This window comes from Macrobrachium nipponense, chromosome 5 (assembly GCF_015104395.2).
Source record: "Macrobrachium nipponense isolate FS-2020 chromosome 5, ASM1510439v2, whole genome shotgun sequence".
In the NCBI taxonomy this organism is placed as follows: Eukaryota; Metazoa; Arthropoda; class Malacostraca; order Decapoda; family Palaemonidae; genus Macrobrachium; species Macrobrachium nipponense.
Genome location: NC_061107.1, coordinates 46173640 through 46200461, shown reverse-complemented (window position 1 = coordinate 46200461; position 26822 = coordinate 46173640). Strand labels below are relative to the sequence as shown.

The 26822-nt window shown below is 33.3% G+C and overlaps 1 long non-coding RNA gene across 1 annotated transcript in view; it reads left to right on the top strand.

Annotated features, from left to right (window-relative positions):
- Positions 1-26822, top strand: part of LOC135215089 (uncharacterized) — a 167678-nt gene that overhangs the window by 12042 nt on the left and 128814 nt on the right. Inside the window, exon 2 of the long non-coding RNA XR_010314561.1 lies at positions 9568-9636. This is a non-coding gene — a long non-coding RNA (uncharacterized LOC135215089). The remainder of the gene's footprint in view (positions 1-9567; positions 9637-26822) is intronic.

Below are 26822 nucleotides of genomic sequence, written 5' to 3'. Positions count from 1 at the left end.
TCGAAGAAGAATTCATCCATCTCTAAGATAGGCGGAACTTGAACCGTCTTGTGAGTCCATGTAAGTGTTTCATGAACACCTTTGTCGTATAGTTGCAGACCCAGGCTGAGCACATGAACCAGCTCGAAACAATTCAGCATGCGCCATTATTCAACGTCTGCAACCCCTGTAAGTGTATCCAACATCCCCTCGTCGCCGAACTGTAGGTTCAACGTCTTCCGATGAAGGAATCGTAACCACTACCTCGTTGTGAAGGAAATATCCCATGACTTCCATGCAAGTGCGTCTCGCACCCACCTCGTAGAAGATTGTAGACTCATGATTTGTCCCAGAACATATCCTGAGACAATCCACCAATGACATCTTGTCCATTGCAAAGACGATCCATAGCATCGCCACTCATGTGTAGATTCGACCTCTGGTACTGTAGAGCCAAGCTGTTTTCGTTGTCACCATCACGTGAAGTTGGGAATTATCTAAAGTCATCCTGTCTCTGTATTTGAAAAGTCTACTTGATCATAGAATAACTAAAGTCTTGCTTTACCACACAAATCTGTCATTAACTAATTTACCCAATCTCATAGTCAATTATTAAAAATTTCCCGCTAAACAAAATATGATCTTTACCCACTGAATCATCACAAATAATCCTATATCTAACAAATATACTATAAAAAAATACCCCCATAAGGTCTATACAGCAAAACCACTGTACTGTTTATATAATTAACTACCATGAAATATAATGCCGACTACCCCTTCTATCTGACACATATACCCCGATAAATCATACCTCCTGTCTATAATAGAAATGCTATGTAAAGCTAACTCCGATTACAAACATCCCTCATAGGAAAAGAAAAAAAATAATAATAATTGAACTTTCCCCATTACAAAATGTACATGGAGAAAAAACATATATATAATTCAGCGCTTTCCCCCATAAACGCAGTATGTATCATTACGGAATTTGCTGTCGCAACATATCCCATTGACTGGAATTAACCCCTTACATACATCCCCATGGAATGTCATTATCGACATCTCTAAAAACAGTGCAAATCTCCGAGTAGTCAACTCTGAGAGGAAAAATCAGCAACCGGTCTCATCACAGCATTATCAGCATTAATCCACCTGTGAATACCTCATGTGCTCAAATTGCACTATAGATTTGTCTAGTCAGACTTGCAACCTCAGAAATCGTTATTCTCCAAATGGCCCAAAAATTCTATACTGATACTATATAACCATATTCCACAAAATTATCCCTAGGACATCCACAAAGGTACCCAAAAATTGTCCTTGAAAATATAACTCCATTCATGACACTGCCGCAAGTATATAAAACCGCATAACCACCTCGTTGGGATATAAATCACAGAAAACCATAATTCAACCATTATATACCGCCAAATATAACCACTGGTGAAATAAAATACAACCTTTTCACAGGGACCCATAAAACCACAGTAACCCCCTCCTTGCTCGTAACCACAGATCACCTCCAAAAAAATAATAACCACAAAAAAAAATCCACCGCCAAAGATTATAGCCACAAAAAAAAATTTAGCCCCGAAAATCATCCACCCAAAAAGCCACAAAAATTCAGCCCTACTAAACCCAAACACACAGGAACCACCACGGGCTTATCATAATATTTCTCAGCTTAACAGAAATTTGCCATATTTTCAACCCGATTTTTTCATGTGAAATAATTACCTCTGAATCTTACGCCAAAACGCTGCAGTATGCGCATAATAAGAAAAATAGTGGAAGAAATAAAAGAGAAAAAAATACATTAAACACATTTCACCATCAATTTGCAAAAACCAGAAAAAAAACGCAACTGCACGACATTACATTAGTTACCACAACCAACTCTTTTCAGCTTTGATGTATGTGTTAATTTCGACCGACCTGTTTTTTTCTCTAAGACTACAAATCTGTTTCCAGTCCTCTCATCAACGACTCTAAAAGGACCCTCAAATTTCGGACCCAATTTGTAATTTAGTTCCTTTCTCACGTTGATTTTCAGAAATACCTTGTCTCCAACATTGATCTTAGGATCAGATGTTCTACTATTACTTCTTTATACCATTTCTCGAGTCGTAGCCTCGAGATTACAGCTGAGAGAAGCATGCCTCTCTCTTGCTGTAGATATTAATGCTTCAATTGCGTCTTCCCCATGATGAGGTATAGTGTAACAGATCGAATGTGTTCATGCTGGGCAACCAAACAAAGCTTCAGATAGAGATATTTAAATGGATCACTAACCATAGTGTTAATATTATGTCTAACAACATCAATGTATCTGTCCCAGTTTTTATCATTACCACCTACAATCTTCCTGAGAGCTTCGAGCACTTTCCTGTTTGCTCGTTCACACAACCCATTAGCTTCAGGTCTGTAAGGAATATTTGTTACTTTCTGTATTCCCATGACTTCTGCTAAACATTCTAAAGTTTTGTTTACAAATTCTCTGCCATCGTCGGTCAAATAAAACCTCGGGTGAGCCACATCTGCAAATGATACCATTGAAAAATGCTATAGTTACTTCTTCAGCTGTTTTATGTTTAAGTGAAAAAATTTCTACTATCCTTGTAAGTTCATCTATTATTACTAACAAGTACTTATTCGCATATCTAGACTTACAAACATTTCCCAGGGTATCCATATGTATTCTCTGAAAAGGTCTACTTGGTATCGGATATGACCCTAATTTGCAGGAAGTTATCCTTGCAGGTTTGCATGCATTACATACTGTACAGTTTTTCAATAAATTTTTCACATCTTTCCCCATGTTTTTCCAAATATATGTAGCAAGCACCCCATTATGCGTTTTTTCTATCCCCAAGTGTGGACTACCGAACCTGCAATATACTATATCCAAAACCACTGCAATTAGGACTTTCGGAATTACGATCTGTGTCGTGTCTCCTTTACTTTTACTAGTTCTCAATTTATATTTTATTTTCCTGACCAATAGATTGCCTTCTAACCCGAAAAATGTAACTTGTAACGTTTCCTGACTAATTCCCCTCTAAGAAACGCTCTTGCGTCTGCCAAAATTTCATCTTCATCCTGCCTTTGCTCTATGAGACCCATATCACATTGTATTGTATAGCCTCGCTAGTGACTAGCACAACTTGAAATCCTTCCATGTCATAAAAACTTCTACTAAGGGCGTCCGCTACTACATTTTATTTGCTTTCTATATATTTGAGTTTTGTATCGAAATCTCTTATAGTTAGAAACCATCAAGCTCTTTTAGGTGACAAATTGGGCTTATTAAAAAGATCCAATAATGGCTTGTGGTCTGTAAGGACTTCTACTTTATTCCCCATCAGTAGCATTTTGAAATGAACCCAACTTGATACTATTGCAAAGGCTTCTTTATCTATGGTAGCCATTGATCTCTCATTGCTGCCCTTTGTCCTAAACTTCCTGCTATAAAAGGCTATGGGATTGAATTTCCCATCAAACTTTTGCATAAGGCAAGCACCTATACCCTCCTGACTGGCATCAGTCACTAATGTGAATGGTTTGCTGAAATTTGGAAATTTCAGAACTGGGGGATTCATTAACGCCTCCTTAAGCTTTTGAAAGCTCTCATTGTGGGGTTTCCCCCATTGAAATTGAACATCTTCCTGCAATATATCTGTTAGGGGAGCTGCTATGTTAGAAAACCCTTTCACAAACCTACGAAAGAAACTGACGATGCCCAGGAATGACTAAATTTATTTCTTTGATCTCGGGGTGTGAAAATTCACTATTGCTTTGACTTTATTCGCTTACTCTAACCCCTTCCTTGGATATGACATGGCCTAAATATGTGACTTGCTTTTTCAAGAATAAACACTTAGCTAGATTAATTTTCAACCCTGCTAATCTAAGCCTCCTAAGTACTTCCTTAAGCTCTTCCAGGTGTTGCATGATCGTGTCTGTTGCGACTAAAATATCATCCATATAAACAAAAACCTTTTTACCCAATAACCCGTGCAAAACTGTGTTCACCAACCTGGTAAAAGTCATTGGACTGCCCGATAAACCGAACGGCATTCGCGTAAATTCATTGTTTCCCTTGGACACTGAAAAAGCTGTATATTCCTTCCTACTCTCACTAAGAGGGACCTGCAGAAAACCCTGGGGTAAATCAGTTAAGCTATAAATATTATGTACCCCGATTTCTACAAAGATCTGGTATGCACGCAACTGTATAACGGCCAGGGATTGTTTTTTCATTTAAAGGTCTAAAAGCGACGCATACATGGACAGAACCGTCCTTCTTAGGCACTGCTAACAGAGGAAAGTTGTATGGAGACACACTAAGCCTAATGATTCCTTCCTCTTCCCATTTATTGACCTCTTTCTCTACCTGTTCTCTGAGTTTGAAAGGTTCACCTTGTAAGGCTACTGTATACCCAAATTCTGCCAAGAGCTCGCTTACCGCTTCAACATGCTCACTATAATCTGCATGAGCTAAATGTTCTATAAATATTCGCTTCCTTGATTGCATTTCTGACTCTGAAAACTTAGATTTACCCTCTATAATAGCCACTGAACCACTGTCATTACTCCAATCTTGGAGATCTACCACATATGTATTCCTTTGGTATTTCCTAACTGTATCATTACGGTTCAATAATTCTAACCTTGTAACACCAGTGTTTGATACACTATTCACTGATGCCGTGCTAATAATCCCTCTTAGTTTCTCGCTACCCTCAATTACACACATCCACCGCAGGCTTTCTCACTTCCCTCAACTTGACTTTTAACATAGTCTTTGAACCTGGCATTAAAACAACATCCTCTGATAAAACACCTTTATATTTGTTGTTAGTACCTCCACGTTCCATTATTCCATAAACATCACCACCTGTGGTTCTCATTACATCCACCCCATTGTTAGTATCAGTAATATTATCAATATTAGTATCAGTATCACCACCCATAATGTCATTGTCACTTTCACCAAAATTGTTACCACTGTGGCCCCCAATATCTCGCATAACATCACCGCAGTAATTCCACGTATCATCAGTGTGGGTTTTGATATTACCACTCCCCATATCCCCAGTATCATCACCATTAGAACCGCCAAACACATCCCCTTACGTTGTCATAAGGATGAAAAACACTAGGTATTCCAACCACTATACCATTAACACCTTCATGGATCGAAATCTTGTGTCTCCTACATGCAGGATGACCCAGAAAAAGTCTGTTGCCCAACGCATCCCCTTTTATAACCAAAACTAGTTCTATTAACACTCTATCACCGAGAGTAAACCATCTTAGACCTCTCACCATATCCCTGTGTTCCTTTGAACCATAAGCTGCTCTTAAAAATGCTTGCAAATCAGCCCATGACTGACATTTTGCATATTGAAAGCTCCGACAACGGAAGGAAAGATCCCCCTTATTGAAACCTAACAAAGCTTTAATTCTTCGTCTGAAGTAAGTTCAATCTTTTCATCAAAACTGTCTACTATTGCATCCGGTACGTTGTGCAATAACATCACAAAATGGATCAGTTTATGTAAATTGTCGAGTGAGACACTATCCCCGTTAACCCACTTAGAGGTTTTAAATTTTTGTATCCATTCTCCCGCTGAGTCAAAAAGCTTTGAGCTATGTTCGATGAGGCTAGTTGTGCCTTTCTGTATTTTATATGTATAGCCCTCTTAGATCTCTTACCATATCCCCGTATTCCTTTGAGCCATAAGCTGCTCTTAAAAATGCTTGCAAATCAGCCCATGACCGACAATTTGCATATTGAAAGCTCTGACAACAGAAGGAAAGATACCCCTTATTGAAATCTAACAAAGCTTTCGCCTATCTGAATGCCTCTATATCATCTGTTATCCCTTTGGCACTTAAATGATTATTCACCCCTTCAATAAGGATTTGCACTGGCTGTAAAAGAATCCTGTCCACAAACCCATGGAACGGTCTCACGCACGCACTAACATTCGTAACGCGGTGAAGCAGAGTCTGCGTACCACTTGAGTCAGCCATTTTGCTCTTTTTACGAAAGTCCTTATAGTACCTTATGATCCTCCCCGACCTCAATAATATTAATGCATATACACACAAATCCCAACACAGTAAAATTAATAATAATCATCCCCCAATAAAAGATGAAAAACAAACATGCACTGTGCCCAGTAAATCACCATATGAACAACTGTTAATATGAAATATAAGGTCGCACCGAGAACAAAAAAAAAAAAAAAAGAAGGGAGAAGACAACAAACAAACAAAAAAAGTTCGAGAGAAAACCGCTTCGCTCAGCAAACCATTCGGCCGGATGTTTCTCTCTCACTCTCCAACTCTCTCTCTCTCTCTCTCTCTCTCTCTCTCTCTTGCCCCAGGGCGTAACCCACTATACCAATTATCCCCGTATATGTTACCACAAAACCACCAATGTCCACCGAATCTCAAGGGACATAAAAAATAAAAACACACTTCTGAGCAAATTAACACCAATAATAAGAGAAAAAAAAGAAAGGAAAGGAAACATATGAAATTATACACTCACGTCTTCGTATGACCAGAGCCCGAACTTGTTTATCCATTGCAAATGCACGCAACCTATTCACCACACTCAATAAGCACTTTAATATGCCGAGAATTACACTTCACTTCCCCAAAACGCCGAAACCACTTCACGCTAACTGATGACAAGGAACACTGGCGCTGGCATACACAGAGATACACAGCCTCGAACCCTGAGACCCTAAGCCCTAACTCAGCAATAATGCAAGTTGCCTGTGACATAATTACAACCCTTCTTCCAAAAAATATGTCTAATCTATCTATAGTCTCTTTGGAAGTGTACCTACGGCCTATAAAAATCTTTTTACCGCTGCCACCAACTATAAACAAGCTTTTCAGGACTAAATGACACTCATTTTAACAAATTAAACAAGCAGGCAACTCCCTTACCTCTCTTTGCTGCTTATCATTCTGCATGAGTCAAAAATGCAAACTGGGCTAATGAATCCTTGTAGATACAAAAATATAATTTTTATTTCCCAAATTAGCTAAACATTAAATGGAACAAAATGAATATAAAAATGGAGTTAAAAGAAGTAAAGTCTGGCCCCCCAAAAATCCGTAAACTGTCATTCTCCTCTCCTGAACTAAGTTTAAGTAAATACTTCCCCTAAATCTGACTGTCTGATTAATCATGCCATTTAAATGGTCATTAAAATCTTTAGAGAACCATTCTCTTATATGGTGCCGTGAACCCATCTGAAATAAAGAGACATATTTATTACATCACTCCAACATGTGAGAGATAATTAAAACAAATGTGTACACACTACACTTCTCTTTCTCTTTTCAAAAGGTAACTTTTCCAAAGTCTTGTGTTACTCTACCTTCCAATGGGTGTCCTCGAACCTTCTCCAATGTGTGTTCTATACCACGACACAAGTAATCAAAGAGTGTCGCCTCTTCTTTTACATACCCTATCGTTAGACCCCATACACCACATGCTACGAACACACACACACGGACACGCCTTTCGGAGTGCCATAGCAACAGAGCGCGCCGCATGACCCAATCATGTAATCTCTGAAAATATTGTCAACCTTCAGATTGCATGGTCACTAATTCTGACTGTTTTTCATTTCAACACTTTTCGAGGAGCTTTATCACTAAGCACCCCTGTCTCTAACCAGAAAAAGCTGAGATTAACAATTCACCACCACACTTTCTTTTAAGGCATATATGACCAGAATGCCGAACATCCAAACACCTGGTATATTTAGGGCAGTATTGCTTACTTAAGGCCGGTCCACAATAGGAAACATTGTTTGCAAACTAAGTTTGTAAACAATGTTTCCTGTCCAGGCCTCAGTTGTCGTCAGGATACTTGTCGGCGCAGTAGCCTCTGTATTCTACTTGGCTATTTTAATGCACTTGAGGAGGGATAAGAGAAAGAGAAATCCTACCTTTGATGGCGAGGAGATTCAATTAGGCTTCTTTTCTTTTCCCTTTTTTTATCGGTGTCCCATAAGTACCATTTACAGGGAGGAATGGGGATTCAATGATTCATGCATTTTATTTCTTCAAATTCTAAATAGTACATTTGCTTGGGAAGTCATTTATTCACATCGGCCTCGCTCCATCTTCCCCCTAGCCCCCGACCCCCAAACATCCCAGGATGCACCGACCTCCCTTTACCACCTCCTATCGCATGAAAACAACGATAGATAGATATAACGGTTATTTCATAAATATCCCTCACCAACGAAGCCTAAATATGTTCTCAAAAGATTTTCTGCTCAGAATAATTTTTTTTTCATTTCTCGCAATATTTGCGTAAACTCGTGTTACACCTTGTATATACACATACACTACATACATACATACACACACACGTACAAATATAAAAAGTATATATATACATATACATACAATGTACATATGTATAAATATATGATATACACACAGAAACACTAAATGTTTCCCATTCTGGATAGGAAACACATATACGGTAAAAATTGTTTGCAAGCAATGTTTGCAAATAATGTTTCCTACTGTGGACAGGCCTTTACGATAATAACTCCCAATGATACATACGAAATGCAAAAAACAACAAAACCTGACTTACAACAAAATCATTTTCGCACTAAGCTTCCCGAGCAGATTGTAAGCAAAATATCGCAATTTCTCGCGGTTTCTCGTGACTTTGGGTCTCATTATCATACGTACTCCAGGAAATCTTATGTGTGTTCTGTCTGTCTTGTTACTCTTCTGTTTTCTGAAACATGTAACTCGGAAAGAATTTTTGGCGCCGTAATTCGCGTACGTTAATCGTTAAGTCATTTTTCCGAAAAAACTCATCAAAATTCTCCACAGGAGATGATGTAGTTGAGCTACTCTGTTAGATAATCAAAACAAGTGACACCATTTTGCATTTAAGCAATTCGGGAAACAATTTTTTTTTTCTCGAAAAAGGGGAGGGTCCTCTCTCCTTACGTTATTTCCTCTCAGCCATCTCCATAACATTGCACCATAATAAATTTTAATTTTTTTTATCTGTAACGTAAGTAAATATTTATGCTTAACGTAGCATGTACTACAATAAAATAGTTCTTTTTATATCCCGTATGGATGATGTAATTAACAACAATGATTGTTGTAATAAAGATGAGTAGAATTACATTATATTCCTAAATATGTCATTATTTACCCTGTTGATTAAGATTTATGATAAATTAGAATAAAGACTATCAAACAGTGGTTGAATATGGTTAGTGTTTTAACCGGAATTGCATTCGTATTTTGGTTATCGCCCAAACCACAAGCTTAGGGTTTTATTTAGTAAATACAATTTTTTAACCCGGAGACTTCCCATATCCCTGCCCTAGACTGCCTATAAAGAATTCACATTTTTTGGCCCTTTAATGAAAGTAGTGTGGAGAGACAGAAACTGAGCGTGAAATTTTTTTTTTTTTTTTTTTTTTTTTAAAAAAATTTTTTTTTTTTTTTTTTTTTTAAAGCGAATATCCTCGTATTGTAGTCATTAAATCTTTTCATTTTTACTTTCAGTGCTTGCAATGGTCGGAGGAACGAACCATCCTGGCTTCTGGAGATAAAATCAGTCATTGATTGATCCAGGTAAGTTAATATATTATTATATATATATATTATATATATAAATATATATATATATATATATATATTATATATATAATATTAACTTACCCTGGACCCAAATCAATGAACTGATTTTATCTCCAGATATAATATATATATATATATTATATAATAATATATATATATTATATATAAAATATATATAATATATATATATATATATTGTATGTATGTGGTGATAATATTAACATAGTTAGATAAAGATATATAATAATATTATATAATATATATTTATATATATATATATATAATTATATATGTATATATATATATATATATTATATAAATATATATATATACATATATATATATATTATATATATATATATATACATATATATATACTATATTATTATATATATGTATGTATATATATTATATTATATATATATATATATATATATATATATATATAAATCTAGTTTATTAGTTGGCTTAGTATTGACTTATTTATTTGATATTATTCCCTCTATGTCGCATCCCTGCTGTGGGAAAATGAATAACTATACAAAAGTCTCTTTTGTATAGTTGGTTTGCAGCATAAATTACATTGATATTCTTTTAGTGCTCATCATAACAAGTGACGCCTCTAGCCCCATATCTTTGGTTAATGAAAAAGTAAAGCGTTTTCCCAATGGCCTTTCCCACTCCCCCCACAACATATAGCCAGGCCGTTCCAAGGGCTTGGAATTTCGTCTCTTGTTTTCTTTCTTTTTAATCTTTATGGCGGAGCTGTCAAGAATCGTTTCCCTTAAGTGCCCCTTTGTTCACACAATGGATTCTGCAATTCACTGCGCTACTTGTCCCCGCCCACATAAAAGTCACGGCTCTTGAAATGGCACCAGGAATCCAACATAAACCTTCAGTCGGGAAATGTCATTCTCAGTGGGAAATGAAATTTCTGTTTCAAATTATTCTTAATGGTGGTGATATTTTAGATCTCTCCGTTAGTCAGTGAACTAAGTATAGATCACATGTCCTTGACAGGTAATGATTTTTTTTCTTTTTTTTTTTTATTGTGGACTTTTACAGAAAGTCTATGACACTAGACTGTGACTAGAGCAACATTTGTCTGTCTCCTTGCATTGAAAGTATTTTTTTGTTTATGTAATTATCAATATGCTCGTTGATAGCTGGTTATTTTAGCATGGAACTGAAAAAAATCAAGGCTAGAAAATACTTTGGGATCGCATAGAATTTATAAAAAATAAGTAAATTAAATAAATAAATAGATAAATAAATGAAATATATGGGAAGTTTAGTTGCTGCATTTCCATTCATATATTTTAATATAATGAATTTATAATTTTATAATTATATAGGTTCTTTTACAGTCGTATGAACGCTTATGTGTGTCTGGTCTCTGGGAATGTTTGTGTGATCACTTATCTGTGCCTTTTCTCCTAGCTCAGTGAGTTTGATTTTTAATTCAAAAGTCAATTAATATTTAACCGAGTTTAGACTATATATATATTATATATATATATATATATATATATATATATATATATATATATATATATATATATATGTATATATATATATATATATATATATATATGTATATATATATATATATATATATATATATATATATATATATATATATATATATATATATATATATATATTTATATATGCGCTTGTATACGTATGCATTTAAACATACCCTTGAAGAACTCATAGATCCTGAAAATACTTTACACTGAAACACTTCACTTTTGCACTTATTTTCTCAGTCTTTATCTTCCCTCCCCTATCAGTCGTACATCACGACCCTCAAATCAAATTTCCCATTAATTTTCGAATTGGTCTTCCTTTTCGTCTTTACCAAAGTTATTTCTCTTGATTTTAATATACAGGGCAAATCTGGGGAAGAATGGGGTTGGCATTGCCGTTTATTTTGATATATTCTCCTTCATATTTTTCAAGTGTGGATGCCAGTTCTACTTCAGATTTTGCATTCCTTCACGAGAGCACTGCTTAAGAAAATAGTGTGGGCAAGACTGAATTACTTTGTAAAACTACAATGATGTCATTTGTGTTATTATGGAGTAAATGGTTGAAGATGTAGTGGATGCACAAAATTCATTATGTAGATATAAACAGGAGTAATATAACTCTAACGGTGAAAATATGTAGAACAAAATATGAAAGAAACAAAGCATTTTGGAATTCTTAAAAGGTTCGCACAGAGAAAGGAATCGTTTTACAGAGTATTTGTGGTATATGTGATTATGGTTACTGTGCTTTGTTTCAGTTATATTTATGGTTCTATTATTTCAACATGTCACTTTTGAAACTGCAAAATTATTTTGTTCTTTTCAAGTTCCATGAATTTGGTTTCTCTCACTCTTTAGATCTTCCAAAAATATCTTTGCCAGTCACTATACCATAAAGAGAAGTTGTTTATTCGTTTCCTTGTGTTGTAACTGAAATTATTAGGCTTGCAGTGTACCGGCGGAACTCGTTGAGATTTTGAAGATCACAATAACTTATGTTGAGGTGCACTTGAAAAGCAAGGATATGGGAGAGTATTATCCTTTTGTCCGTCAAAATGCCTTTTTTCGGTGCTTTAGACAGAATACATTGAGTGTTTGTTAAATGCAGTATAGAAAATAGTTCGGGATATGCTAGAAAGTCAGTCCGAACAGGAGCATGAAATAGGATTCTGATTCGAATAGAAAATAAAAAAATGAGAAAAACGTACTCATTCAAATAGCGTGTGTAGTGCAAGATATAGCCTGTTTCTTAGGCTGACCGCACACGAGGCACTTTGAGTGGAAAGTGACCGGCCAGAAAAATAAAAAAAAAATGGAACACTTAGGCTCCCCTCACACAGGACACTTTTAGTATAAAGTGGTTGGCCATTAAGTGGCCAACCACTTAGTAGCCAACTGATAATATTTACTTGTACCCATAGACGATACACTATTTCTGCCCACGACAGATGAATTTCTCAAGTGTCAGCATGGATACTGTTGATGTTGCATGTGTCTGCTCTTTGCTACCGAAGAGGAAGAAACAGCTAAATATATATAAAAGAAGGTATTGGGTACACCCGCTGGTTAGCCAAAGAATTCTTCGCTGAGTTTCACATATTATTTGGACACCTTCTGTCTTATCCTGAAAAATTTTACACCTAATTCGGGAAGAGTGACGAAACATTCAGTTATCTGATAACAAGAATTTAACCTATATGTCAACAGGACACGAACATGAGAAAATGTTTTATAATTATTATCAGCACTTTCACTGAAAACATGAAGGACTCTCTCTAAATGATCATCCTTTTTTTCACATGTCTTGCTATTGTTTATGCATAAAATCGCCCATTAATAGTTGAAAAAATCATAAATATTACTTGGTCGATAGAAGTATAAGAATAACGAAGATGGATAGTTTTTACATATTGTACCACATCGTTGACGAAAAACTAAAAGAAAATCAATAAAGACAGAACTGCTGAACGTTTCTCCCAGATAACAGAAAAGAATCACAATAGATATGAACAAACTTGCAAATTTAATGGGCTCTAGCTAAAAAGTGTTTACTTAAACACTTCATTCCCCTTTTATTTGGACGTGCTAGACCTGCAATTCAGTTGTCCTATTTTCCTTAAAAGTTCATTAGACAATTTAACTTTAATTAATTGTGGTTTCTTTTCCCGCAGACGAGACACTAAGTGGTCAGCCACTGTGTGGTCAAGTGATAGTATCAGCTTATATTCACGAAACACTATTTGCGGCGGCTATGAATGAATTTCCTAACAATATCACCATCAATCCCTTTGAAGATGCAAGTGCCTGCATTTTGCTACTGAAAAAAAGACATATACAAAAATACTGGGTATAGCCGAAATTAACCAAAGACTGGCATAGAGAAAGTTCTACATATTATTTGGGATTTAAAGTCTTTCCCCCAAAATTTTACTGCTTTTTCTGGTTGAGTGAAGAAATATCAAATATTCTGCATATAGTTACTTTACTCATATAGATTGGCTCAGGTGGCACTTCTTCTATCTTAGGCCCTAAATCTGGCCATCTTATGAGGTCCCTTCTTCCTTCCTCAGTTTGTATTCTGCTCCTCTCCAAAACGTTATCGTCCATCTCAGCCATCCTGTCCCAGTCTGTGAATCCTACAGTTGAAGTTCTCCATCGTTGCTCTTTCATGCAATTCTCTTATAGTATTGTAGTACGGCGGTAAGTCTTTGTAAGCTTTTCTTATGACTTTATTTTGAATGGGTTGTAACTGCATCATTGTGGCTTTACATGTTGGTGCTAGAATTGCTGATGGGTACTTTAACTGTGGTCTCACCAGTGCTTTGCACATTGGCCTGTACGCACATATTTGATGCATGCATCCCCTTACGCAGAGGCATGCCTCTGCTTGCCTCTCCATGAAATAGGCGCATGCGTCCTGTGCGCACGAAAAGTTGCACCGGTGTAAACGCGCCTTCATGTGAATTATTAGGAAATTCCGCATATCCCATTGGTATCCTGTTTATGCCGGCGTATGAAGTGACTCCGAGTATATAAGATGGCCACCAATTTTACATGTCAAAATGTAGCTTTAGAGGAATGTTTGCCATATAAGACGACCCCCAATCTATTGAATTAGATAACACTATCAGCTGATGTAAAAGAAATCAATGATGAGGTCATTTTAATAAAATACCGGTACATTTCATGAAGGATATATTTTATTTGCAATGATCACAACATTAAAGAAAAGGTATCTAAAATCATACTCAACAGAACACACAATATTATATTGTTTGTATGCTGGAACAGATGAAAATACAGAACGTTAAACCAAACAGTAGAAGGCACCATAAACTGTGAGAACAAATTTGGCGCCGCAGTCTTGTGAATTGGTGATTTGCATTAGTAACGGTATTGTTAAAAGGGGAGTCTTGTGGGGAACCCAGATATGCAAATGTAGTCTTTAGTAAAGAAAGGGGCGACACTTTGTACGTTTTAGTGGGGGTCTGTGGAGATGTCGTAATATAATGGATGAATATAATAAAAAGATACTATGGTAGAAAAAAGATATGGAGAAAACATGAAATCGTATATGTTTAAAAGCTTCCTATTTACAACCAGATTTCTTTTTTTCCTCTTCTTTTTCTCCTCATATCCACCTCCTCCGCCTCTTTCTCTTCCTCTTCATGATCCCCTTTCTTTTCATCTTCATGCTCATCTTTCTCTTCCTGTTTATGCTCCTCCTCTGTCTCTTGCTCTTTATGACCTTTCTTTCCCTCTCTATGCTATTCTTTCTCTCCCTCTTTACACTCTTCTTTTTTATGCTCCTCTTCCTCTTTATTTTCCCCACTTTCTCTTCCTCGCCATCTTCATCCTCTCTCTCCTTCTTCTTCTTCTTCTTCTTCTTCTTCTTCTTCTTCTTCTTCTTCTTCATTATAGCTTGTACCTCATATTCGCAATCAGCATAATGAGTTGATCAGTTTTTAAAGATTCCATTCCCACAAAGATTTTTCCAAAGCACAAAGATTAGCATGAAAGTAGAGGCCAAATGAGGACAAATCATATCTTTTCGTTGAAGAACATGGAATAGATGAGGAATGCAAATCAAAAACAGGTTGTATCCTTCCTTCTCTCTCAGCAACGTCTCAAGAGAAATCAGTCGCTTAAAAAATATTACATATCACGTATTTTGCAGTCACTTTTCATGTCATTACTATTGTTATTGTGTTTTGTGTTGTGGTATCTGTCAGCGAAACTACTTTTAAGATATCCGTGGTTTGGTTAGAATAGTTCTCAATAATGTTGTCGATACATATTTTTGGATTTTTTAGCCTGTAGTGTTGTATATATATCGAGGTTTGTCAGTCATGAAAGATTTCATAATGACGACTGGTTTCAAAACGGAAATACCAAGGCGACCAACATCAGGAAATGCTGTTAAAGAATAGAGATTATTGAGTTAGTATCACTGGTTTAATGTAGAAATGAAAAATAAGTATAAATGTTTTTAAAAGATAAATTATTTGAACTCGTCACAAACTTACAAGTACAATCTTTTGTTTTCCTTTTTATTTGCTACATAAAAGTAATGGTAATATAGTAGTCTTAGTTCAAGAGTCATCAGAAAGTTTATGAATGACAGAATCATACAGGAATGAACTGCATCAACCCATATACGATGTCTTTAATGAAGGGAAATCTTATGAAAGACCAAGTTACTATTCTTGAAAAACACGGATATTGCAGGAATAGATATTTTGCACTTATCTGATTGACTGGTATAATATAATTATATATATATATATATATATATATATATATATATATATATATATATTATATATATATCATATATATATATATATATATATATATATATATCATATATATATATATATATATATATATATATATTATATATATATATATATATATATAATTTTATTGCAGTTGATGGAAACAGTTGGTTGCGAAATATAATGCCATAAAATCTACCTCTATGGTGACTTTATGGACGTCCAATATATCTGTGTAAATAAACATATATAAGTATGTATGCATATATATATATATATATATATATATATATATATATATATATATATATATAACCTGACAGACATAATGAACTTGTTGACATTTTGGGTCTGGGAGTAAATTCTTAGTCAGGAGGGTAGAATGTTAACTTACTAGTTTTCTTTATGGGCAGATTTGGGTTCTTTGTAACTATGACTTGTTAATTATTTTGTTCCATTAAATATTCAACTGCTTTGGTAATAAATAGTATATTTTTATACTTACGAGATCTTAATACCCTAACGATATAGTTGCAGACAGAAGGCACCATTGACAACAGGTAAAAGGGTTTCCAATTTATGTACTTTTAATAAAAGGGGGGATAAGATATATACATATATATATATATATATAGTATATATATGATATATATATATATATATATATTATATATGTATGTATGTATATATACATATGTATATATATATATATATATATATATATATATATATATATATATATATATATATATATATATATATATATATATATATATATATATATATATATATATATATATATATATATATATATATATATATATATATATATATATATACATATATATATAAGTTCACTTTTCGTTTCTGATTTTTGTAAGCACCTGTATAGGGAGGGCTCTGAGCCACTCTGCCATTGGAGAGAGCCCCATATTTATCTTTCCCAGTCATAATTTACGAAAGGGCAGTCCGCCCATTTCCCGTCGGTTTTACATTAAAAACATCAATATCTCTTATTCTTCCTTTTGATGTAAAAGTCTACCAAGTATCTGGAACTAACTGAGACGAGAAATGATCATCTAATCTAATGGAGTTTGTTGATGGTTGGTTTCCGGTCTTCTTTGATCTACTTTCATACCATAATCGTCTCTAAACCTTTTCAGCCGGCTTCGATATCAACACTAAAATCTTTCAGATTTGATCAGTTAATGGAATAGGGATTGCTTATTTTTTACATATTTGACGAACCAGTTTTCTAAGGTTTATTGAAACCTTGTACTACTCTTGGCACATTTCCCCTGAGCGACAGAAATAGAAATACATTCTTGGTTGTTCCGGTTACAATCTGAAAACAATTTCCTCCTTTCCATGATGAAACTTCTTCAAAGCCATTTCAATATCCCCTCTGTTCTATCGAACTCGATCGAGTGGAATGTTAAAAAGTTAAGATATATTCGAATAAGTATTACATAGTGAATATTGAATTAGTATATGTCTTATCTACAAAAGACGATTAATATTGTTCTTGGTTTAAATTATTTATAGTTTCCTTTATGGGGTCAACAAATACAAATTTTTCGTTTTTTTTTTATAGACTTGGTAGATTTTTCTATCAGAAATTCCAAGAACGAATGGTCTAAAGACTAGAATTATTTATCACCTGTCTTCTTTCAATGCTAAATGGGAAAGCTGGAGATGTTGTCTCTCTCTCTCTCTCTCTCTCTCTCTCTCTCTCTCTCTCTCTCTCTCTCTCTCTCTCTCAAGCTTCTACGGATTTTACTTGTGTAATGTGATTTTATCTTGATGAAGACATTAGTATAGAGGTAAAGTAAAGAAACGTGTGAAAAGATGATACTAACAATCAAATATGGAAACGTTATAAACCTTTATCATAGCTATTCACAAAAATTCATCAAGGAAGTATGGAAAATAAATAATAAACTTTAGGAATTATCATATCCATCGAAATACCTGCATGGAAAAAGCATGAGGAAAGAAATCTAACAAGCATCCAACGTGTATTGATATAAGATACACGAAATCTATGTGCACAAAATCCTATTTTTAAAAGCCACGCTTTTAAGTTAGAAAATATGGCTTAATCATTCATACATGAAGTTGATATGTATATAAGAATGAGTTGTAACATATTTTTTTGTTTTTCATGTTTAATTTCTAGATATCAAAAAAACTTCGAAAATCTAACATGTTTATACAGTACAGTACAATAGCCTGATGGGAGTTGGGGAAACGTATTTAAAAACTTAGGTTCATTTTGATTTTCTTACTTCTTTTGTGTCAATCTCTTTCTACCATGGTTCACTGGAGCTATTTTACGATATTATCCTTCATGATAGCTATCCTATTTGATGCTTTACGGTGGAGCCGTTCTTGACGGTCTTTGGTTATGTCTTTTTCAGTCTCAGCCCTTTTCTTGTCTTTGCCTTCTTGTCGAGTCACGTCAATGGACTCTTCCTCCATAAATGACAACATGATTCAGATGAAAATTGGTCCCTTTTCATTTGATATCTTACACACGCAGTGCAGTGCCCACTTGCCCCATTATTTTAAAATTATGACTGTATACAGAATTACCAGTTAAAATTTTTGCTTGGATGAAAAGCTCGTATCTCTATAAGAATTTCTTTCTGTAGATACATAACTGCCTTTTTAGCGTCGACGTATTACTGACAAAACGTACTTTAAAATACCTTTTATATATATATATAATATTATATAGCTATATTATAGATATACTATATATAATAATAATATATATATTATATATAGGATTCATAAATAAATATATTAATATATATAGATAATGCATAAATATATATATTACTATATATTATAGACATATATAAATATATATAGTATTTATATTTATATATACATATCTATTACATATAATAAGATAATAAGTAGATATACATATAATTATGTAATATATACTATATATATACATATATATATATATTATATAATATATATTATATATAATATTATATATATATATATATAATATTATAAATAATATAATAATAAATTATAATATATAATATATTAATTATATTAATATATTATATATATAATAATAATATATTATATATATATAAATTTATATAATATATTATTAAATAATACATATATATATATATATATATATAATTATAATAATATTTATATATATCATATACCTATATATATATACTATATATATATTTATATATATATATTGTAATAGCCACAATGCCCCCTTAACTTTTCAGATTCTTTGCTCCTTTTTGGATACGTTTATCACTACAAAGCCTTGAGCTCCAACTTCACAGAAATTTGAAAAGAACATGATGTCCGGTAGCGGGAAACAAACCTGCAATACCACAATCACGACAAGGTCACATTGCCGACCTGACCAGGTGATTATGGTATCTAGGTTCGTTTCTCGATACTGGACAGCATGATCTCTTCAAATTTCTTTGAAGTTGGAGCTCAAAGCTTTGTAGTGACAAGCATACAAGCATATCCAAAAAAGAGCAAGACTCTAAGAAGTTAAGATGGCATTGTGGCTATTACAATTTCATATGTATATGGTAAAGATGAACAGTGTATGATATATATCTATCTATATATATATATATATATATATATATATATATATATATATATATATATATATATATATATATATATATGTAATGTCACGAAGCGCCCAGGTATCTTACATTTACCAATAAAAATATGTAAAGTTACCTCACAGCAGCCAGATTCTTGAACCTCCAAAAAAGATAGAATAAGACTGAGCATTCTAAAGGCAAAAGCTTATTAAACATGCATGAAATCAGGCTAAGTTCATTAAAACATGTGTGAGGTATTCATATAGGCGTAGGTTATTTAAAGTGTATTAGTACAATAAATCACTTTAACTGTTTGTTTCAACTGTCCTAACTCACTTCAAGAAAATTGAAGAAACAACACCATATGTGACTGTGCCATAAAAGTACACAAATTGAATCCTATCACTGGTGAGCAGTAAATGAAACACCATTATAAGAATTTAAATACAAAAAAAATATTTTAAAATTCGTACATTTATAAGTTGAATTCACAATCTTAAGAAAATTTATTGTTTCTTGAAAACAGTACAAAATATAATTAATTCTTGAATGAACTATTAAACAAAATTAAATAGTAATTATTGATAAAGAAATTAAGTAAAAAATCAAATTGCTCAAGTAAAATTCGAACTGTTAATAAATACTTAAGATATGAAAAGAAACTTCAAGTAAATGAAAACATATTCACAAGTGTTAAATTAAATAAAGCACGAAATATCAAATAGATTGTAATTGCAAAAACATGAAAACGCAATGTATAACTGTATCAAATACACTACCCAAATGTCAACAAAACTAAGAAATGGTAACACACAATATATATAAAAACACACTTCCAAGAATTAAAATTAAAAAAACCACAAAACAAAAAATTTAAATGTGAAAGGAATGAAATCAATCCTCCTAAAAACTCTAAGTATTTCAAGTGCGCTTAAAACTGTAACTTCTACAATACCCTTTTACCAGCTGAATCTTCAGAATTCATCAAAATCATTTAAAAGGTCTGTTTAGATTCCACAACTAACAGCAATTCTATTAATACATTTTTACAAAAGTTAGGAGTGGCCCGTATGAAACGTTTACAATACATTACGTTTCAAATAAAAAAAAATATCTCATTCGGGGAGGAGAGGGAGAGAGAGAGAGAGAGAGTGAGTTAGCATCTTTCTATACCATGCAATTATCAGTCTCAGAATAATGAATTCTATGTATGTATGGGAACTATTTAGTTGACACGACCCCAAAATGGATGGGTGGCATAAAACAATTTTGGGAACGATATCCCTTCAATAATTTTAATAAATTCCCTTTAAAAGAGAGAGAGAGAGAGAGAGAGAGAGAGAGAGAGAGAGAGAGAGAGAGAGAGAGAGAGAGAGATTACTAATAGTAACCATTAACACTACACGGTCTCAGAGCTATAAAAATCTCTTAAAAAGAAAGAAATGACTATGGAACATTCTCAAAAGAAATGAATGACGTCACTTCCTGAAAATGATATTATGGATTCTATGCAAAACGTTTTGGCCAAGATGCAATGATGTAGTCTATCGTGGTACGAACGAGAAGCGGCTGAATGATGAAAAAGCGCAATTTTTACTCTCAAAGTCTCAAAAGCACGAGTGACCTGAACAGGAAATCGTATTCTGAAACAGACTGTAGGTGGCTGGAGTGACTGACTGTTTACAAAAAAGATGACATGAAATGACAAATGTTCTCATAACAATACGAAGAGTTTGTGTGCTTCCGATTACTAACTTGTTGACAGATACATCCTGCTCTGAACACAGATCTTTCTTCTCATATACATTATTCTAATAACTTTAAATCTGAGCATATTACTTACGATACTACAATAATAACATAATAATACTGAGGGGGTTTTACTTTATACAAAGGCAATTATGTTATATATATATATATATATATATATATATATATATATATATATATATATATATATATATATATATATTATATATATATATATATATATATATATATATATATATATATATATATATATATATATATATATATATATTCACATATATATTAGCTGACTAATTTGGCCCTGGGTAGGAATACTCTGATTGCCAATAGATAAACTCTCTCTCCCTGTCTTTCCTGTTAAGATAGTTGGTTCAGTTACATTGTCCAGCATCTTTAATATATATTTCACCAATTCTCACCCCACCTTCCTATAAGGGTTGAAGTTTGACTTAATAGGCATCAGAAGTGTCACTATTCATCTCAGCGATCTCAAAATCTATGAATAAGAAACTAACATCTGTCATTCTAGGTTATTTTTACATGACGCCCCTTTCCTCCCCTTCTCACCCCCAACCTATCAGACTGAACTTGGATTTAAAGTGTCGGGAGTGTCATTATTAATCTCAGTGACTCTCAAAACTATTGTTCAAACACTAATGTCTGTCTTTTTTTATTTATTTTTACATACCACCCCCTTCCCACACCTCATCCTCCTTACTACCGATGCTGAACTTAGACTTAAAGGGCATCAGGAGAGTCACTATTCATCTCAGTGACCTTAAAAAGTATGGGGTAAACACTAATACCTGTTTTTTTCTTGGTTATTTCTACATGTCACCCCCTTCACACCACTTCCCACCCTTCCTATCACGGCTGAATTTGTACTTAAAGGGCAGCAATATTGTCACTATTCTTCTCAGTGAGCTCGTAAACTATGGATTAATCAGCAATATTTGTCATTTTCTGTCAGTTTTCCATGTCACCACCTTCCCACCCCTTGTCACCCACCTCCCTGCCATGGCTGAATTTAGACTTACAAGGCATCGAAAGTGTTACTGTTCATGTCAGGGACCTCAAAAAGTATGAATTGACACTATTATCTGTCGTGAAAAGAAAAAAAAAGTCAAAGCTCTTTTCTGGCCAAGATAACAAATAATTGTCATGAAGCCATTAGATGGCACCACCTTGCATTTTTTACTTTTTAACATTAGGGAAGGAAGTGATATGACAAGTAGCATTATCTCTACATGCATTCCTTAAATTCTATCTACAATAAATCCTGACTGCGTACCTGGAGTAAACTTAAACATTACATACAAATGAAAGATTTACTGTTAATGTGGAAAAATAGTTTCCTTGTGTTCACCGATTTTTCGGGTCTTCTTAATTAATAAGGATCTCTCCAGACTCACGTACATGAGGTTCTTGTTGATAGAGCGCCTTTAATTTGATCTCTTCTCCCCCCCCCATCCCCCCACAACACCCCCCCCCACACACACAAATGAAGAGAAAATCGAATTGCCCGTTAAAACATATTATAAAATACTTGCCGATAAACCTAACTATTCAGAATGGGTTATCTTAAAACTTTGGAAATGTGATCTGATGTGTATGAATGTTGGGATTCATTAAACGTTTGTAAATATCGCGTTCTTGATACCTGAATACTATCAACCTACTTAGAGGAAGGAAGCGTGTTAAATAGTATTGTATATATGGCCCTGGCGTTGAACGTTTTATGTATATTAGTTGAGAAATAATGATACTTACTTAAGGCTGCAATTTTAGTCGTTATTCAGTCATTCCCACCTAGGACAGAAGACTGGGTAAAATAAGTACTTTTATTTAAGAATAAGAGAACATCTAATGCATGAATTACACGTATTATGGATTCGATGACGCTAACAATAAACAAATAATTTGAATAATTTCAGAAATCTGTGAGTCGCTGGTATATTCATAACCGGAACTTCAGCTTATATCTGTCTCTCCCTTTATTTATGGGCAAGAATATTATTTCACTTTATGGTGCAACATTTAGCGCTGCTGTTGTCTTGTCGAATTAGAAATTTTTCGATGTGAGCGTAGTATCCTCCCAGATATTGACTGATTCCTCCTTTTAAGAAAGCCATTCTCATAGTGCCAAATTAATCTAATATTACTCTGAACAATGTTTGAGTTATTCCTTGGTTAGAACCATTACTGTCTACTTGAATAAAGGAAAGGTCTTCATTAATACCTTCCGGACTTTGAAAATATGCAGCATTATTTTTTACATCAAGTTTCTACTATTTTTTGTATCTCAGTACTTCTGGTTATCGAGATGCCTCTGTTTGGCTTCACTTTTTGGTGAAGGTAAGTAGAAAACGACAGATTTTTCAGTAAAGAGGATATTTTATGGGCAAAAATATAGGTAAAACCAAGAGTCAGAAGGCTGTTATAATAATGATGAATACGTACGCGTAAAATACATATGTCTGATAAACTTTGACAGAGTTCAGATAAAAATAAACGCTGCAACATTCTATTCGACTTGATGCATATGGCTGCCTCTGAATCGCGTGAGTGATGGTAACACAAACGAAGATTTAAACCCTGGGGATAGAAAAACCATTCAGAGTATTCTCTTATTTTTCTCCGTACAATTCGGAAAGTCTTTTTACGACCTCCTCAAGCAAGAAACTGCAAAAGTGGAAAAGTAACAGAAGGAGCTCTTTGGGAATTACTTGAGAGACGGCGGCAAAGTGGATTTTGATGGGACTTTTTTCTAAACTAACAGGAACTCCAACGTCGTAAAAATGGAACACGGGAACTTTTAATGCTGATGGATAACAGAGAAGCAAACTGACTCTGGATATCGGGATAAATATATCCATAACAAATATATGAAAACTAACATATGAAGAAGATTACTCTGAGCATTATATAAAAGATTGCGCATTTTTAGATAATTTAGAAGACATTTGAAATTACTGAAAATACAAGGACCAAATTTGTATAAACATGTGCTTCCAAATTAGAATTTTGATTGCGCCATTGACTTATGATAATTTGATTAAATTCTTCATAGTTCCATTATCTTAGAAATAATAATAATAATTGGACAATTCCAAATAAAGGCAAAACTTTATTTATAGTCAGTTCAATATAGCTGTTAGAAAACACCAGGTACTTCCTTACTTGGTCAATTAAGATAACTGAAACCGTGTTTTACACAAATGCCACATCAATGTGTAGACATTTGATTCAATATATCAGTGAACTAATTATTTAGCTGTATACTGAAGACCTGTATCTAATTCATAATCTGTTAGAACTGAAAGAGAAGACTGAGATGACGGATTCGGAGATAATAGAACGTTGGTAGTGGAGTTATAGCGACCATAAACGATAGAGGTTTTCAAATCAGCCTAAAGTACGTAAATGTACATCATGGTGATTTTCTTTTTCTTTTCCCGCCACTTAATATAGTATAAGGAACCAGCAGTACATGCACGCACACACGTACACACACAAACGTTCAAATTTGTTAACAAGGTAGAAGGGGTTGGATATCGATTCTAATTACGAATATCCGAAGTTCGACGGTGATTTGTATGGTAAGAGTCGATATAAACTTATAACGTCACTTGTTAACCGAATCGATAACATCACTGACGTCCTGGTTTCTTCCCTGTCCGCTGGGCGGTGGTTCGAACCAATGAGAGGACGAAATTATTATCAACTAAAAAATTCCCGTTTTGTTTATACATTTGAAAATATATTAATTCCGAGGTAGAACGAATTAGATATTAAAGGACATTTGTAGCTTGAATAATTTATATGAATCACGGTGATGTTATAGTTATTCATATATATATATATATTACATATATATATATATATATACTGATATATATATATATATATATACTATAGTATATATATACATATATATATAATAATATAAACATATATATATATATATATATATATATATATATATATATATATATATATATATATATATATATATATATATATATGTATAGATATATATACATTCATATATATATATATATATATATATATCGTTATAATATAAAATATTATATTATTATATATAAAATATATATATATATATATATATATATATATATATATATATATATATATATATAGATAGGAATACACTCATATACATACATACAGATAGACCATATATATATTATCATATATATATATATATATATATATATATATATATATATATATATATAGATATATATATATATATGTATGTATGTATGGTATAACTGAATCAGGAAAGTTGGGAACGTGATAAATCCGTAAATAAAGGTATAAGCCACGAGGGAAAATAAATAACGGAGTTTCAGCAAGATCTTCCGACGTTCAACGTCCTTTACTTAGTAAAGGGCGTTGAACATCGAGAGATCTTGCTGAAACTCCATTGCTTGTTTTCCCTTGTGGCTTATACCTTAATATATATTATATATATATATATATATATATATATATATATATATATATTATGCATATATCTATACATATATATATATATATATATATATATATATATATATATATATATATATATATATATATATATGGCCTATCTGTATGTATGTATATGAGTGTGTTCTTTTTCTATTATTGTGTCTTTTCACCTTGACCGGGGATGGCTTCGGAAAAAATACTCACGCATACATACATACATACATACATATATATATATATATATATATATATATATATATATATATATATATATATATATTATTTATATATATATGTGTGTGTGTCTGTGTGAGTGTTTATGCATGCATGTATAAGCATATATATTAAGTGTCCATATGCTTGCGTCTTTTCATATTTGAACGAGTAGTTCATCAAGGAGCTAACTTTTAACTTCGAGGCAAAATATTCAGTTAATATGATCGTACGAGCCTTGAAACTACCCTGTAAATGCTCAAGAGGCTTATTTCTTGCAGTTCACACTTGGAACAACTGGGCAGATCCAACAGTTGTCGCTTACTCGGGGAATAAGCCGAAACACTACTTTGTTGTTGTTGTTGGGGGTCTAAAGGTCTAAAGGTCTAAAAAGGTCTGAAAAGGGTCTTACGCGTTGAGTTAAAGAAATAGATATTTCAGGATAGGATATCTATGCTTTATTTATTAGAATGTAAGTATAAGAAATTAATAATGTTCATATTAAACAGTACATGAAAATAATTTCTAATCAAATATATCGTATTCATTTTTATTTTCGTTGGTGAATCAACGGGCTATCTGTCCGTACATTTTAGCACTTTTTAATTTATTTGATATAATGAAATTAGAGGCTATATTTCTGTTCAATTATTTTGTGTTTTACTTATGACTGAGAATATATGAACGTGTTTAATTTGTGTCCTTTTTATTTGATCCTTGTTGTTAGTACGAGTAGTAGTATGAGTATTAATTACGAAGACCACTTCACG